At 36.9% G+C, this 18,123-nt stretch overlaps 1 protein-coding gene across 7 annotated transcripts in view; it reads right to left on the reverse strand.

The window, feature by feature from the left end:
• The window catches only part of LOC132122260 (inactive ubiquitin carboxyl-terminal hydrolase 54-like), a 149,221-nt gene that overhangs the window by 103,492 nt on the left and 27,606 nt on the right, over nt 1-18,123 (reverse strand). For 4 of the 7 annotated variants that reach the window (XM_059532307.1, XM_059532306.1, XM_059532309.1 and 1 more), the window contains exon 1: nt 9,487-9,673. The exons of 2 other annotated variants lie outside the window; for them this stretch is intronic. The gene's annotated coding sequence lies outside the window, so the exon portion shown is untranslated. Of the gene's footprint in view, nt 1-9,486; nt 9,674-18,123 lie in introns of those variants that run through there. One more of the 7 variants, XM_059532310.1, reaches the window with a different exon arrangement.

The following is an 18,123-nucleotide window of genomic DNA, read 5'->3' on the forward strand; positions in this document are numbered from 1 at the left end:
GAGAGTCCAGCCGAGACGAGTGGGAACAGTTCTTGCTGGAGCCATGTATTCCACCAGATGAGGATCCCATTCAGTGGTAAACGAAAACACGAAGCGCTTCACAAAACTGATTCGCTTAGCACACCGTTATTTGTGAGTCCCGACAACGTCTGTGCCGTCAGAGCGCGTTTTCTCCACGGCCGGCCTTATTGTTAACAGACTAAGGAGCCGACTTTCCCCCGATCATGTTTACATGCCCGTATTTCTTAACAAGAACATTTGAAACAATAGAAAAAAAGCAAAAAAGATTTGCTGACAGTTTACAAGTTAAGTGTAAGTTATACAATAGCCTAATTGCTATTGTTAAAGGTTTTCAGCTACAAAACACGATGTGTAATGTTCAAGCTTATTGTAAGCTTGTTCAAAATGACGAAAACAAATGTTGCTGAAAAATAACGTCTGACTCATTAATCTTAATTTAAATAAACGAATATTCGAATATTCGTTTTTTGTGAGCTCAAATATTCGAATGTGATATTTGTGGAAAACGCCCATCCCTAATTTGAAGACAACAATAAGATTGCACTTCTACTGTTAAAATTATTTGGTAGGTTACTATGAGATGGATAGACTAAATGATATAAAGGTAGATTTATAATTCAGATGGGCTAACTGTTATTTTTATGGTATATCTAAAAGTAAGTAAAACACAAGATTTGGTTTTCAAAATTTTTTCCAAAAGGTAAATTTGGGTCAATACGGTATATAAAGTCAAAATACCCCACAGATCATTTATTATATCATTTTGAAAATGTCTATTTTAAGTGGAAGCAGAAACAGGCTGTTTTCATGCATGTATCTTTAAATGCAAATGAGCTATTGCTACCGGCCCCTTTTCCAGAACAGGGCTGTACCTTTACAGCTCGTATCTCAGATACTCTGTCAAAAAATATCTGTTTGGATTTTATTATCACTTCTATCGCAATTAAATTTTTTCTGAGCACACACATCCAAAGAACGTGCACAGAAAGCGGCTTTCACATGGGCTTGTGAGTACTACACTGAGATCTCTTTCGTGTTTTATTGCGCTTAAACTGTCAAATACACACACACGTTTATGTTAAAAACAAACACAAGTTACAAAAACAAAGTCGGTTATGTCTGTGAAGGTAAACAGAAGGGAATCACATTTTTATATTATATCGCTGTATTAAGTGAGAGCAGCATAAAATACAATACCTACTGCTAATGCCTCAAAGAATAAAAAAGGGCGGGGGCTCTGCTAATATGGCAGTGTCCGTCAACAGTCATGGGCGGAGTCTGTAAAATGTGACGTAATTTTGTAGCTTGTTCTGTGACACTGCTTATAATTTATGGGTATTAAAAAATTGTTATAGGGTGGTTGTGTACACATGTGCTGCCAACACAAAATCAAAATCGGATGACATACAAGATGGCTGCCATGCTCTTTCTCTGAGTTCTCCAGCTCTCTACAATCTAATACAAATCATTGTAATCACATATTGGACCATTACTCTAAGGTTAACATTTGGTCAATATATGCATTTAGTCTTCACATTTTGAATATTGGACTTGTGCGGCGAGTGAATTGGACTGTTTTCATTGTTTCAACTGTTTGAGAGGCTTCTAGGCTTGGTGGGCCTGCCACTCCTATCTCAGTACATCTTAGTAAGATTGTGGAATCATGCCTCTTAAAGGTAGTAAACAACCATCAGAGGCTGATATAGTTGTAACTATGGGTGTGTTGACCCACATGATGGATCAGCAGAGAGAATTTTATAAGGAAATGTTAAAACAACAACAGGACAACTTCAAGAGCTTCATTCAAATCATTATGGATGGAAATGCGAAAAGGTTGGATGGTGTGATTAGAGATGTATAAGAACTAAAAACTAGTCTGCAGTTCACACAAGGCATCATGGATGAGATGAAAGCTAAGAAGAATGACATTGACATAAAAATTAGGTCATTTGAGAGCAGCATTTTAAAATCAAAGCAGGAATTGGAGGATCTGTTTGAGAAACTGGATCACATTGAAAATCAGTTAAGGAGATCTAATCTTCTAATTGATGGGATCGCGGAGGAAAAAGGCGAAACAATCAGTGGATTATAAATGAAGATTCAACAAATGCTGTCTAATAATTTGGGTTTGGAATGGATAGTTCTTCAATTGAGATGGAAAGGGTCCACCGGATTGGCCAATTCCATGAGGGAAGAAAGCCAAGAAAAATTGTTGTGAAGCTTCTTAGATTTAAAGACCGACAGCACATCCTTTCCTCCACCAAGAAATTAAAGGGTACAAACATTTATATCAATGAAGACTTTTCTGATTTGGTGCAGCAGAGGAGACGTGAACTGCTGCCAAAACTGAAAGAGGCAAGAGAGAAAGGTGAAAGAGCCAGCTTAAGGTATGATAAGCTTATAATTTGGCCGGCAAATGGACAAAAGCAAGCATCTGAATAACTGCTCATGAACTTTATTTAGATTCTTATTCTGATGTTTTTGTTTTGATGTTTTAATCTTATTAATATGACAAATTTACTTTCAAACTTGTCTAAGAAAGGTTTAGTTTTAGCTCATTTGAACATTTGTAGTCTCAGATATAAGGTTCATGAAATTATAAACATCTGTTCCAATGGGATTCATGTATTGTCCTTATCAGAAACACACTTAGACCGCAGTTTTGATAATTCACAGCTAGCTGTTGAGGGGTATAGACTATTTAGAAAAGATAGAAATCAAAATGGTGGGGGTGTTGCATTCTATAATTAGCAAAAATATGGCTGTCACTCCGAGGGAAGATTTGATGGGCAGCGGTATTGAAATGATATGGTTACAGTTAAATATTCAGTTTAAAAAACCCATTTTAGTGGGCTGCTGTTACCGACCTACCAGTTCAAATGTAGATTACTTGGAAAAGATATGTGATAACATTGAGAAGGCATCTGCTCAAACCAAAGATATCTTTCTTTTGGGGGATTTCAACATTGATTGGTTTTCAAAGAAGTGTTATTTACATAGAAAGATGATTACTATAACTAATGCTTCTAACCTTATGCAGATTGTTACACAACCCACAAGAATTTCTTCGAATGGTAAATTTAAATCAACATGCATTGACCACATTTTTACAAATGTGTATGAGTTGTGTTCACATGTCATCTCAGTTGGAGTAGGATGCAGTGATCATAATTTAATCATCACAACAAAGAAAACTAAATTGCCGTAGATCTTATAAAACGTCTTATATCGTAGGTCTTATAAAACGTTCAATCCTAATGCGTTTGTGGAAGATTTGTTGAAAGGTCCACTTGGTCGGCGGTTTGTGACGAGGAGGATGTTAATGCTTCTTTACGTATTTTTATGGATATGTTTGTGAAAATAGTTGACAAACATGCACCAATTAGAAAAAGGTCGATAAAAAGCAATAATGCTCCTTGGTTAGATGCCGAGCTAAAATCTATAATGAGGGAAAGGGATAATGCCAAAGCTGAAACTCTAAAATCTAAAAGTGATATGGATGAAAGGAATTATTGTAAGTTGAGAAATAAAGTGACAAAGTTAAATAGATTAAAAAAGAAAATATATTTTAGCCCAAAAGATTAGTAACTCATCAAATAATAGCAAGCAATTGTGGAAAGTTATAAATGAAATAATGTGTAAAAAACAAAATGTTCTAATATGTATTTGGAAACAGCAGCAGAAATAATCACTAAACCTTTGGATATAGAAAATCATTTGAATGACTTTTATATAAAGAAAACTGCAAATTTAAGATCTAGTATGTTATCATACCCTAAGGATTCACCTTGTAGTAATGTGAAGAACATTATGAGGAATAAATCTTGTTCATTGACATTTGGTACAGTTAAAGAGGAAATTGTTGAAAAGATGTTGCTCTCTCTCCCGGAGGAAAAAACTGCAGGTATAGATCACTTGGATGGCAAAATTTTTAAAACTTAGGCCTAGTCCACACGGACACGGGTATTTTTATAACCGGAGTTTTTCCTCCTGCGTTTAAAAAAAAAATTCCGTCCACATGAAAACGCAAAAACATGCTATCAAGCGCTGTCAAGAGCATGCCACACCAGCAGGCGGCGATATAACCCAAATCGTAAAGTCACCTTGGCCAATCAGAAGCAGTCAGCAGCGCACAATCTGACGTCAAACACAGCGGATAACGGCGCACACTCTGACGTCGCAAGGCAAAAACCCCGGTTATACTGTCCACACGACAACACTGCAACCGGCGTTACTGAAAATGCTCACCCTGGCTGTAGTTTTCAAAAATGTTCGGTTTCGGTGCCCTGAAACTGCGTTTTCATGTGGACGAAAGGCCGCGTAACCGTTTAACCGCGTAAAAAAAGTCACGGTTATAAAAATATCCGTGTCCGTGTGGACAGGGCCTGATTTTAATATCTTATGCAAGCCTATCAGTCACATTTTTAATAGATCTGTGATAAGTGGGGTGTTTCCGGAAATTTGGAAGCAGTCTAAAATTATACCTTTAGTGAAAGATGATAGATTAGGTCTCACTGAATCAAATTGTAGACCAATTAACATTCTACCTATATTGAGCAAAATATTTGAAAAGTTACTTTTTAATCAAATGATGCAGTACTTTGTATCAAATAATTTGCTCTCCAATTCACATCATGCTTATAAGCCAGGACACTCCACTAACACTGCATTGGTACAAATGGTAGACCAGTGGCTAACTTTTATGGATGACAAAAAGCTTGTGGGTGCTGTGCTGCTGGATTTCACAGCAGCTTTTGATGTTATTGACCATGACATTTTACTGTCTAAGCTTAAGTGCTATGGGTTTTCACATCAGTCTGTGTCCTTGATATGCAGTTATCTCTCTGGTAGAAGTCAGCGGGTATTTTTCAACAGGAGCTTTTCTGATTGTAAGCAGTTGTCATGTGGTATTCCTCAGGGCAGCTGTTTGGGTCCATTGTTGTTTTCTGTGTTTGTTAATGATCTGTCACATGCTGTTTCATGAGCAGATGTTGTACTTTATGCAGACGATGCTACAATGTTTTATGCATCACCTACAATAACTGACATAAGTTGTACCTTGCAGAATGAACTTGGTGCCATTGGGTGAAACTTAATAAATTAGCTCTCAATATATCTAAAACTAAATGTATAGTCTTTGGTACTAAACGTATGCTTGGCAAGCCTTGCAACTTAAATCTAATTATTGATACATCTGTGGTAGAGCAGGTGAGTCAGACTAAACTCTTGGGTGTGAAGCTGGATAGTCAGCTCTCTTGGGCTGATCAGATTGACCACATTGTGTCTAAAATGGCCAAAGGCATTGCTTTTTCCCGGAGATGTTCAGTATATTGTCCACCATTAGTTATGAAAACAGTTGTCCAGTCTTTAGTTCTGTCACATCTGGGGTACTGCCCAGTAATTTGGTCCAGTGCTGCACAGGGACATCTGAAAAAATTACAAATCGTTCAGAACAGAGCCGCAAGAGTAGCCCTTGGTTGCTCTTTTCACTCCAGTGTGGATAAAATGCATACCCTTTTTGGGCTGGCTAAAGGTGGAGGACAAACTTAATATAAGTCTTCTCTGTTATATGCACAATGCTCTATTTAAAAACAATCCAAAATCTTTTGTAGATAAATTGATTTTTAGTGGATATTGTCACGGACATGTTACGCATCAGGTGAGCTCAGGTGTGTTAGTGGTTCCATCTGCAAGGTCCAATTGTATGACAAGAACCGTTTTAGTTAGATCGTCATCTGCTTGGAATAAATTGGACTTAAGAACAAGGCATATATCCAACATATGTAAATTTAAGAAGACTCTAAAACAGATTATTATTAATAGTATTACACCAGTTAATTTGTGCTGTTATAGGTACTGACATTTTCAAATGCTGTATGTGTGTGAATGTGTATATGTGGATAAATGTATACATGTGGTTGTTATATGTCAGTTATATTTATGTATGTTATATTTGTGTATTTTAACTGTACATACGTTTCAGCACTTTTATGGGCCCCAGGAAGACTAGCAACCACATTGTGGAAGCTAATGGCGATCCAAATAAATAAACAAAATAAATAAACAAATAAACATGTATGTTCAAACAAAGTTTAAGGTGGAGCTACATTCTAGGAGAATTAGCTTCTGGTCATGCAATATAAACATAATTCCTGCAGGTGCAATTTATTCAATGTAAAAATAATCACTTTAAGGACAGTTACTTCAAAACCGGGTTTACCGGATTAACATGATTAAAGATCATGTTTTATACATCTGTGTGTGGGATCCAGCTTACTAGTGTAATGAATAAAACTGAATTGTTCTGTTTATCTCCTCTAAATGGCCCTGCATAGTGCCTGGGACGGGAGGGCTAAATTCGCAAATTCAGCACAGAAGAGGGAGCAGATCGCCAAGGTGCTGCTAATGCATATTGATGACTGTAGGTCCCTGAGGAAGTGACTCTGACTCACAAAAGAGGGCGTGGGCTTACATTAAACGGATACTTTAGATGGACCAATAGTGCATCATCACAGAGAACTCACACGGAAGGCCTCTTCACATTCATTATTAGATCTAATATTATGACATGAAGGCGGGACATTATTTTGATTGTTGCTTTTTTGATGTAGGGGACACTGGCACCAATAATGAGGTCTGATATGCGTGATTATAGATAATATGCTTGAATTCATTACTTCCATGCGTCCTGTCATTTTTTTAATCTACAGAATGACTCACAAGAAGGAGAGGAACAAATGTGATGCCCGGAGCAACACTGGCAAAAAATACAATAATACTCTGACTCTCTGCAATTTGCTTTCATCAAATTACATACCAGACTCATAATTCAAATATGTTCTCTATTAGTTCTGGAGTCGGTAATGATATAAAGGCAGTGGCGAAACGTAAGAAGAATGTGCTTTATGAGGAACTAGCTAATGCATTTTCAGTGCGAGAGGAGGAGAAGTAATCTTTTATTGATTGGGAGAGTGTGGCGGAGCTGGGCAGAGGAAGATTTATTGCTGGGCTGGGTTCATGAAAGCCTTGGAGAGATCCAACAAAGAGCTCTAGCTGGATCGAGGTGGCCGGTACTGTATGACAAATAAATAAATAATGCCTTGTTAATGGAACAGCCTTCAACAATGTACACATGATGTAATATATATCCAAAGCATTCAACTGATGCTCTTAGAGAACCTGTAATTTTTTTTAATTTCAATATATTTATATCTTACACATGAAAATATAATAGTGTAGGTAAATATTGCAATATAAATATATATTTTTATATTTTTATTCTACAGTATAAATATTTATATTGCAGTTTCTACTTACTGTTTTATATTTGTAATAAGTAGGTAAATATATTCACAAAAATATCTAGCTAAATACTGTCATTTAATAAATATTACATTTTAATTTATGCATTTAGCAGACAATTTTATCCAAAACAACTTACAGTGTATTCAGGCCATACAGTTTGTTTGTTTTTTTTTAAATGTGAACCATGTGCTTGATCTACCTGATACAGTGTTTTCTCCTCTTTACAGACCGTATACAATTTCCACACAAATTACATTTTGGGAAATGATTGCAATGCAGTTTGTGTGCAATTCTGGAATAGAGATCAACCAAAATTTAAATAAAAACTGGTTCTGATGATATATATATATATATATATATATATATATATATATATATATATATATATATATATATATATATATTAGTGCTGTCTAACAATTAATCACATCCAAAATAAAAGTATGTGTAAGTACTATCAACATGTATATTTTAGGGGTGTGCAAGGATAGTCGAACTTTCGAATATTCGTTCGGCTCTAATTATTCGATAAATAAAAATGGTATTCGAATTTCGCTATATTTTTGCTTGCCATAAAAAAAAATATTTAAAAAAAGTTCACAATAAAACCTAATTCGGTCACTTTCTGTGATTCTCCACGACATATTTGAAGATGTATGCAAGCAAAAAATAATTAATGAATGAATAAGAACTGCGGTCTTCTACAGTACTTCAAATATGCCGTGGAGAATCACAGAAAGTGACTGAATTCAAGAACATTGCTGTGGCATCTCTCAAGCAACGAATAAACACTGCTAACTTGTAGAATGCAGTGAAAACTCCTCTTCTCGCGTCTGCCCTAGACCCTCGGCACAAACATCTCAGGTTTCTCGATGAAAACATGAGAGAAGTAAGAAAAAAAACTTTTGTTAAAAAACGCATTGTTAAAGGTTTTCAGCTACAAAACACGATGTGTAATCTTCAAGCTTATTGTGTGTAAGCTTGTTCAAAATGACGGAAACAATAAATGTTGCTGAAAAATAACGTCTGTCTCATTAAACTTAATTTAAATAAATGAATATTTGAATATTAATTTTTTGTGGGCTCAAATATTCGAATGTGATATTTGCGGAAAACGCCCATCCCTAGTATATTTATTATGTATATATAAATACACACACATGCATGTATATATTTAAGAAAAATATGTTATGTTTATATATTAAATACATTTATATATACATTTTATGAATATATTATGTATATATAAATATTTTATTAAATATTGTATATATAATATGTATAATATATATATATTATACATATTATATATATACATATTATATGTATATATAATATATATAATATGCTGCATATAAATGAAAACCATAATATACTACATCAATTTAGCCAAAAAGAATTTTGACAACATCTTTGATTAATCAAACTAGATTTTTACTGGTTTATTTCTAAAACTACACATATCCATCTTCTTGGCTCTTGAATTTATGGTTCCTTTGAGCAAAAAAAAAAAAAGGTTTAATGATCACAAAATAATTTAGTAATTTACCCATATATTTTGACTATAAATGCACTAGGCCTGAGTATCACTGGTATGAAAATCCAACCTAATAATGTAATATCACAAGCGGAGGAGTAAAGAGTCTATCACTATTTAACAACGCAGCATAAATTTCAGCATATCACACTAAGCTGGCTGTGGGAGATATGGGAAAGTGGAGCCAGGGATCTCAGTGAGTTAGTGCTCATACAATCCAAGAATAAACCCCTCAGCCCTGGGATTCCTCTGCCTAAACGACACCACATATCATTAAAAGCACACTTTAGTTGATAATGGTCCATCCCTCCCACTTATCATCTCCTCAGAGGGACCTGATTTGAACCCGGGTCTTCAAATTGAACAGAACTTTGATCACAACTTCATGTAAATGCCTTCATTATCAAAACAGCTCAAAGACACAAATATGAAGGGAGACTCGTAATACTTGCAGGGCCCCTTTTGATCACTTTTTTCATGAGCAATCTGTAGTATCAGTCTCTCTGATCCAAACTTTTATCTAAAACAGTCTGAACTAATTAAACTAAACACTCCTAAAAAGGCATTGGCACACAATATCAAGTCATCAGAGAGGAAGAAAGAGATAACAGACTGTTACTCACAAATATACTGTAGATGGAACAGCCAAAGAAATGCTCCGAGCCAAGGTCACTGACCCTCATAATCTGAGGATATGACAAACAGTGGACGATCTGAACACTCTAAAAACCTTTATGGCTGTACAACACTAATGCCCTTCTAAAGTTCAATATCAAACGGTTTATCATACAGTCCTGTTCCTTTAAGCCAATCCCTCTGTTTTCTGATGCATGGAGGATGGAAAAACAGACACAATGGCTAACAGTAAATGGGTTCGGTACGGGTCAGTGACACCGCAGAGACCTGCACAATGTGCGATTCATGGTGTGAAACAACAAGCGAGTGATGAGAAACAAAGATCTCCCTGATGACCACACTGAGTTTTGCACACATTTGAATGACCACTTTATGCCAAACCACATGAGGACAAGCAGTGAGTAATTAAAAACAAATTCAGGAGGAACTGCAGTCTCCTTGTACCTTGCAACTAAAGCACCTCAAATGAATGTCTATGCACCAAGTCAACCTTGTGGGTAGAATTTAGGGATGTCAGAAGGACGATACTCTGGCACCAAGATGATACTAAAATAAACAAAAATAATTTTGAAATCCTGTGTTTCCTTTTTAAATGTATCAATCTTTTTTTTAATTTTTTCAACAGTATGAAATTTTAATAATAAAATTAATTTATTATCACCCATAATTTAAATAAGCGTAAATATGGATATACAGCCTGACTTTTTTTAATAGGCCTGTTTACATTTATATTTTAAATATTTAAATATATTCATAATGAAATATTTTAAATGCTAAAATGTCTATATTTTTAGAAAGTAAAACAATATAAACAAATGCAAATGAAACAATAAATCTATTTCCAAAATGGGATATATGCAGGGTTATTACAAAAAGTTAAACTAAAATTAAAACTATTTTGAGAACATTTATGTTACTTAAATAAAATAAATGAAATATTGAACTATAATAATAAAAATAATAAATAAATAAAATTTCAGTTTTTCGGCAAATTTTCTCATTTTAATTTAGTTTACCTTGATGTACTAAAATAACTAATGGAATAAAAAAAATCTATTGAATTAAATCAAATAAATTAAAATAAATAGAGAGAGAGTTAAACAAACTACTAAACTTTCAAATTAAAATAAAAAAAGAAAACCATAAAAAGTTTAAATTTTAAACCAAAATAAAAAAATTATTTTAATATTTAACTTGTTAAATAAAACAACCTGTTTACTAGCATATTCATTTTTAACTGTGTTATCAAATTTGGTATTAACAGTAAAGGTATGGAATGCTGAAGGTATAGTACTGTAATATTAAAATATTATAATAGTATTGTGGATTTACAAAGAAATATACACCAATGCAGAGGTGCTAATGAGTTCCTTAAGCAGCTTGCAGATTAAATTTGTAATTCCTGTTGATGTGCATTAACATGCAAGACACCACAGGCAAGAGGGGTCTTCTGAGAGCATTTGGAGCGGATCCAAATCTTAGGAGGCCATCTATCCCTCCAAACGCTCCTTTCATCCATCACCCAGCAATGCACTGTAGAACGGCCTTCTGGGAGCACTCTCCTGATTTCTGTCTCACTGTCTCTGACAAACACCCATCCCTCCCGACCTGCTCCTTCCATCCGGCTGGAGGCTGGCCTCTTTCCAGCTGTCAGGGTCTTAATGTGCGATACGCAAGCACAAATAACTTAATAGCTATATTAGCAGAGACAAGCAGAGTCCATAACATTTTGGTTGGTTGATCCATCACTGTCCCTCTTTTGCCGTGCACCCACGGGAACAATTAGCCGTTAAATATGTACAAGCTTTAGGAGAGAGACTAAAAGATCTGCACTCTGGGAATTCCCTGGGCCAAGACAGCAGATAATGTGTGTCAATACGTGACCTGTGATTAAAATGGAATGAGGTGAACAGACAAGGCGGTCTTTCCAAGGAAGACACCTAGAATGACAAAGGCAAAATGGGATGCACATTTAAAGGGCACCTAATAGCCGTATTCACTTTTCACATGTTGTTTGGATATAAATGTGTGTTGGCAGTGTGTATACACAATCACCCTACATTGATAATTAATATATTAACATAATGCCGACCAAATGTTCACACAAAGAAAGAAGGAGTGGTTTCAGTAACCGCAGTTATTGTTGAAGCAGCCATGTCAGGGAGATGTAAGGGTACTTCTCAATATATTAATATGTCAAGGAAAAGTTCATTTATTTCAGTAATTCAACTCAAATTGTGAAACTCATGTATTAAATAAATAAAAGGCACACAGACTGAAGTAGTCTAAGTCTTTGGTTCCTTTTGGCTCACAAAACCCACCAATTCACGATCTCAAATTAGAATGACATGTCAATCATCAACAACAAGGAGTGTAAGCAAAGTCCTTTTAGGCAAGTCATGCCACTCGGCAACCATCTTGGCAACGCCTCCGGGCAGCCATTTCAGACTAACGAGACCAGGCTCCTATCTAAATGAATGGGCAGAGAGTCAGAACCGCACTTTCACTGGTCACCGGGACATAAAAACTGCATGTATAGAAACAGCAGTAAAATATGATAAAAATCGCTGAAAAAGTTTGATGACTTTGCCCCAAAATAAGGTTTAAAACGCCTTTTCCCTCACAGGTTATACTTTTACTACGCATGACCACTAGCGATGATGTAACTCGAGAGGCTTAGTGGGCAATGTCGGAGCCTTTAGAGACGATGCCAAGCCGGGCGACAGATAGCCCGCGAGCGTCTGTTCGACCCGTGGCATCGCTCTACAACCCCGCTCTCCCAGCCCCATCACGTTGCCATAATAAAGTGTATCAGGGCCAAAGAGGCGGGTCGAATAGGGATGATTCCACGATCTCGATATCTCATCGTGGAGATCGGGAAAATAAGGTAGGCTCCAACGTGGAGGTGGTTGCCTCGGCCGCAGAAAGAGTTCATCTAGTTTGCTTCTCTGCGGCTCAGAATGTTTTTCAGGAGGCCATTCGATTTTTAATTTATCTACTGCATGTGTAACCACTCCAAAAGCTCCTCATACTGGGGTGACAGGGGTGGCGAATCCCCAGCAACCGTCTCCACATCGACCTCCTCGGAGGAAGAGAGGTGAAGAGTTGATCCCTCACCCTGGGGGGAAGAAACCGATGAGCGTGCTTCCAAACCCAGGGTTTGGGCGCCAGATCTGGCAGATGAGGAAGGAGATAAGGACTGGCCCGTCTCCATTCCCTCTGACAGATCCACCTGCGAACCCCACGAGTGCAGCAGCCGTTCTGCCTCGGCAGAAGCGGGGCCAGCACCGCGGGGAACGCTGGTGAAGGCTCCCTCCTCGAGAGGGCCCTCCGGGATCGAAGCGTCCGCATTGGCAATCGTTCACAATGCGGGCAGTCGGCCCACTCGAGAGCCCAGGCAAGCCATGCATAAACTGTGTATATCCCCACTCGTGATGTAGCGAGGGCAGGGAGGAACACACAATCTATAACGTGGCTTGGAATCGCCCTTAATATGTTTGGTCTTTTGCTTTACTTTAGGCATATTGAGCTGTTTTAGCGATCTTTTAATGGCTAAGGGACAGACAACAATAAATAGGACCAACGGGACAGACTTTTGACATGCACACACAGAGCGCTTGCTGACAGACGTGAAGCTGAAGCCAGCCGCACGGGACGTGCTTTTATAGCTTCCTGGTCGCTACGTCACCCCGCCCGTGACGTCACGCCTTTCAGATGGAAAGATTGCACACGATATTCAGAGTCGGTCTCGTCAGGGATGTTCCCCAAAGCGCTCGACGCAGCTCGAGTTCCCGAAAAGGAACATTCCATTGAATATTTTCAATGGAGGATTCAATAATTTTAGAGAACTTCCCAAGGAATGGACTGAGGCTGGGGTCAAGGCATCAAGAGCCACCACACACAGAAGTGTCAAAGAATTTGGCTACAGTTGTCGTATTCCTCTTGTTAAGCCACTCCTGTACCACAGACAACACCAGAGGTCTCTTACCTGGGCTAAGGAGAAGAAGAACTGGACTGTTGCCATTGGTCCAAAGTCCTTTTTTCAGATGAGAGCAAGTTTTGTATTTCATTTGGAAACTAAGGTCCTAGACTCTGGAGCAAGGGCGGAGAAGTTCATAGCCCAAGTTGCTTGAAGTCCAGTGTTAATTTTTCCACAGTCTGAGGTGATTTGGGGTGCAATGCCATCTGTCGGTGTTGGTCCGTTGTGTTTTTTGAAAACCAAAGTCATCAAAGTCAGGACAATGAGAAACAAGAGACCAAACAATGCAGATGAGCTGAAGGCCACTGTCAAAGAAACCTGGGCTCCCAGACCACCTCAGCAGTGCCACAAACTGATCATCTCCATGCCACGCTGAATTGAGGCAGTAATTAATGCAAAAGGAGCCCCTACCAAGTACTGAGTACATGTACAGTAAATGAACATACTTTCCAGAAGTATTTCACTAAATGTTTTTTCATTGGTTTTATGAAGTATTCTAATTTATTGAGATCGTGAATTGGTGAGTTTTTGTTAAATGTGTGCCAAAATCATCATAATTAAAAGAACCAAAGACTTAAACTACTTCAGTCTGTGTGCATTGAATTTATTTAATACATGTGTTTGAAATTGAGTTGAATTACTGAAATAAATTAACTTTTCCTCGACATTCTAATTTATTAAGAAGCACCTGTATGTGTTTATCTAGGCGAAAGCAAAAGCACTTTATTTGGCCTTCCAAAGGTAGATGCATTTAGGAATCTTTAAGATTACTTACAACAGAACAGCAACACATTTTATGGACGACTGTTTTGTGAACCTAGGAGAGAAGGTAATTCTGACTTTGCTACGACAATCTGGCACTTCTGAATCAGCTACTCTAAGTATGTTTTGTTATTAGTTTAAGTATTTGCTAATGACTGTTCAAATGCGGAGTTTTACACATTGTGTGTGTGTGTGTGTGTGTGTGTATGTGTATGCACGCATGTTTGTGTATGTGAGAGAGAGAGAGAGAGAGAGAGAGAGAGTAAAGTAATTTTTAATTGAATTTAAGTGAATTTAACTGATAGACAGAGATGGTCACATCACAGTGAAATCAGCTGTTTTAACCGTGGCTTGTTTACTGCAAACACATACGAGCTTCAGCACTGTGTCTGTCATGTGACTGTTCCCCTTTCAGGCTTGAACTGATGGTAAAACTAAGGACATTATTAACTGTCTTTACATTTGTTTTGAAAGATCAAGCTTGCGATTATGGAAAGGGGTGTTACATTTTGGACAAGTTCTTTCAGTGTTCGACCAATCACAATGCACTGGGTCAGTTGTCCAATCAGAGCAGACTGCGCTTGTCGGAAGGAGGGTATTTGTAGAAAAAGGGTTTGAGAGAGGCAGGGCATAGATGACCTACAATAATGTACAGTATTTGAAAAATAATGTGTTTTTTTTTACATTAAAGCATGCAAAACATATTCTGTTTCACCAAACTAATGATCTTTAAAAAAGCAACATATGACAACGTAACATGAAAATAATTATTGGATTATCATGATTACCAGAATAATTAGTGCATCCTAATTAAATTAATAATATTTAATTTAACACATGTTATTAAAATTTCTTTAAAATATTATTTCAAAATTTGAATAAGAATATATTTTAATGAAATAAAATGTAATATCAGCTTTTAATATTTTCTAAATAATTATTGGCCACTATGAACATGGAAAATATCCATTTTTACATTTTAGACTTTTGTTTGTACTATCCCTTTAAATGTACAGTTGCCATCATGCAACAAAATGCTCACCACACATGATGCCCAGCATGGAAAAAAGACATTTAGACAATTAAACTGCGGCAGTGATTATGTGACCAGATGCCAAGAGCTGGCACTGAACAGATGCCAGGATGCCAGGGTCAGGAGCCTCAAATGAAGCGCAATGGAGTTTATTCAATTGACATTTTAATAAGGTACACAAAACCACCACGTTGAGTCCATCAAAGAAATGGAAGCTGAATAAGCAAGCAGACACCTGTTTTATCAGCACACTATGCCTGACACAGTCAAACTCAAACAGCTGGCATTTCATGTCCCACTTTTCCCTTTTTTTTTGCCTCAATTACACGCAGCCGTGTGCCCAAAATGTCAGACAGGATTAGAGAAAGAAAGGTCAGAGTAGGGACGGGGGTGTGAGAATGAACACTGGTAATTCTCTGATGGAGACTGAACTCGTTCCTCACAATGTGTCTGTAATAACTCTTTACCCTGTCCAACCCTCACAGCCTCACAACGCTCTGCTCTGCCCCATCATACATGACCGAGCATGTCACCACTGACGCATTTGGACGCAGAGGCGACGCCCTTGACGTGATTTTCACAGACAGCAGAGCAGCTCATACAAGCACACAGTAGCTGTCTATCACCCGTCAGCCGCCATTCAGCTCTGAGCCTGGGATAGGACGAGAAAAAGAGCACTGAGATTGTGCTTCAATGCATGATGGTGAAATACAGCCTAAATAATGATGCATAAATATTAGATTTTAATTGCTGTGAAATAAACAATAAGCAAGTCAGAAGGTACATTCCTGCTTAGTTTGTTAAGAGCACTAGCAACAGTGTCAGGTATTTTTAGGACTGTCAAAACCACTCTAGTGCACTGAAACATCCGCTCCCAGACAGCATCAGCTGCTCACTGGATTCATATGATGGAAATGCCATCACCTTCTTAAATGTACAGTAAGCAATGCTAGTTGTTCTGAAACTTCCACTACACTTACAGTACGCCTGTTATTTCTGTACCCTGAAAATATAATTGTTTTTTTTCTTTTCTTTTCTTTTTTTTTTTTTACTATTTAGAGAGCCTGGTCAAAGACAAGTGTAATTTTCACCAAATTTGGTGAAATCTGATAAATAATAGGGGGAGTTTTCAAATGTTATTCTTAAAAAAAAAAAAAAAAAAAAAAAAAAAAAACATACAATTCTTACCAACTTGTATGATATGTTTGTTTTTTTTTTGCTTAGGCATTTAGCAAAAGAAACATCTTAACCCCACCCAAAAAATTTAAAGTCTGTCATTAATTACTCACCCTCATGTTGTTCCAAACCCATAAGACCTTTGTTCATCTTCGGAACACAAATTAAGATATCTTTGATGAAATCCAAGAGCTTTTTGAACCTGCATAGACGGTGACGCAAGTGACATGTTTAATGCCCAGAAATGCAGTAAAGACATCATTAAAATAGTCCATGCTACTTCAGTCTTTCAACCTTAAATTTATGAAGCTACGAGAATACTTTTTATGTGCAAAGAAAACAAAAATAATGAGTTTATTCAACAATTTGTTCTCATTCCATTAGTCTAGTACCACAATGCATATATTTTGAAGAACCCTGGTGAGCCAACAGTTTGGGTTCACATTGATTTCCACTGTAAATAAAAAATAAAAATATAATGGACGTCTATGGGAACCAAAACGTTTTGTTTTATTAGAGTTCTACTCTATTAGGGTTCTACTGTGCAGAAGTTCTACTGTAATTAAATTAAGACAAAGCTTTTTATTTTAAGATATCTCTTAGTTGTCTTTTTTATTTAAAAAAAAATTCTTGGCTTAATCTGATACATTTTATGTTGATAACATTCATGTGTATTGTCTGTGATTACATTAAATAGCAATCACATATTTCATAATGGCACTCCATTTTGAACAGCTACAAAAAAGCGCATGACAATGTGATATACACAGTGAGGTTCTTAAAGCTGCAGTCCGTAAGACTTGCCTCTTGGTCGACATCTCTGTTTGAAACCTGCAACTGCAGTTATTTGCAGAATTATCATGTTTATGTGGGTTGTACATCGGCACGGCTCCTCAGCGTGGATTAATCTAAGATTTTGAGGAGTATGTGTGGCTGTCAGTCTCCATACCAGTGTGGATATCCACTGTACTTCAGAATCACGGATTCTACATCTTGGAAGCATAAGAATTTTCACCGGATATTGTCATCATTATGAACAAGTAAGTAACATGTCTACCACTTTTGTTCTGACCAACTGAGATAAAAGCATTACAATACATCGCTCTACCAATGGCGATTAAATCTAACAATCAGTGGCATGCTTGTATTTGCCATGAAAACCTATCAGTACCACTCAAATTAGAAAACAATACTACAAGCTTACCGAGGAGATGGTTTTGAACACCGGCAGGTTATGTATTTGACAAAAAATTTATTTTGGATAATTTTTAACCAAAAAACATTACAGAGTGCAGTCCTGCTCCATTTTTATGTGTAACCTTCAAGGCCTTTGCTAGAGCCCAAAAACATGTTCATGATATACTGATACATGCCATAAGGTAACTAGGGCCAGGAGTCAGAGTGAAGTAAAATAAGCAGAGAGGGAAAGAGAGATAGACAGAGCATTAATATTCCGCTGACAGCACCACGGATGAGAATATCATGTCCAGTTTTATTTAGCTAACCATGCTCAAAGGAAAATGTTTTTACTGTAAACAACATATCAAGTGAATCATTTAATCACATCATCTTTAAAATATCTAAAAGACCTTTAAATCCCAGGCAGTCCCGAGTAAATGTAAATTATTACACACATAACAGAGATAAAACAGGAACAATGTTCCTTCACAGCGT

The sequence above is a fragment of the Carassius carassius genome, chromosome 40 (genome assembly GCF_963082965.1).
Source record: "Carassius carassius chromosome 40, fCarCar2.1, whole genome shotgun sequence".
NCBI classification, from domain to species: domain Eukaryota; kingdom Metazoa; phylum Chordata; class Actinopteri; order Cypriniformes; family Cyprinidae; genus Carassius; species Carassius carassius.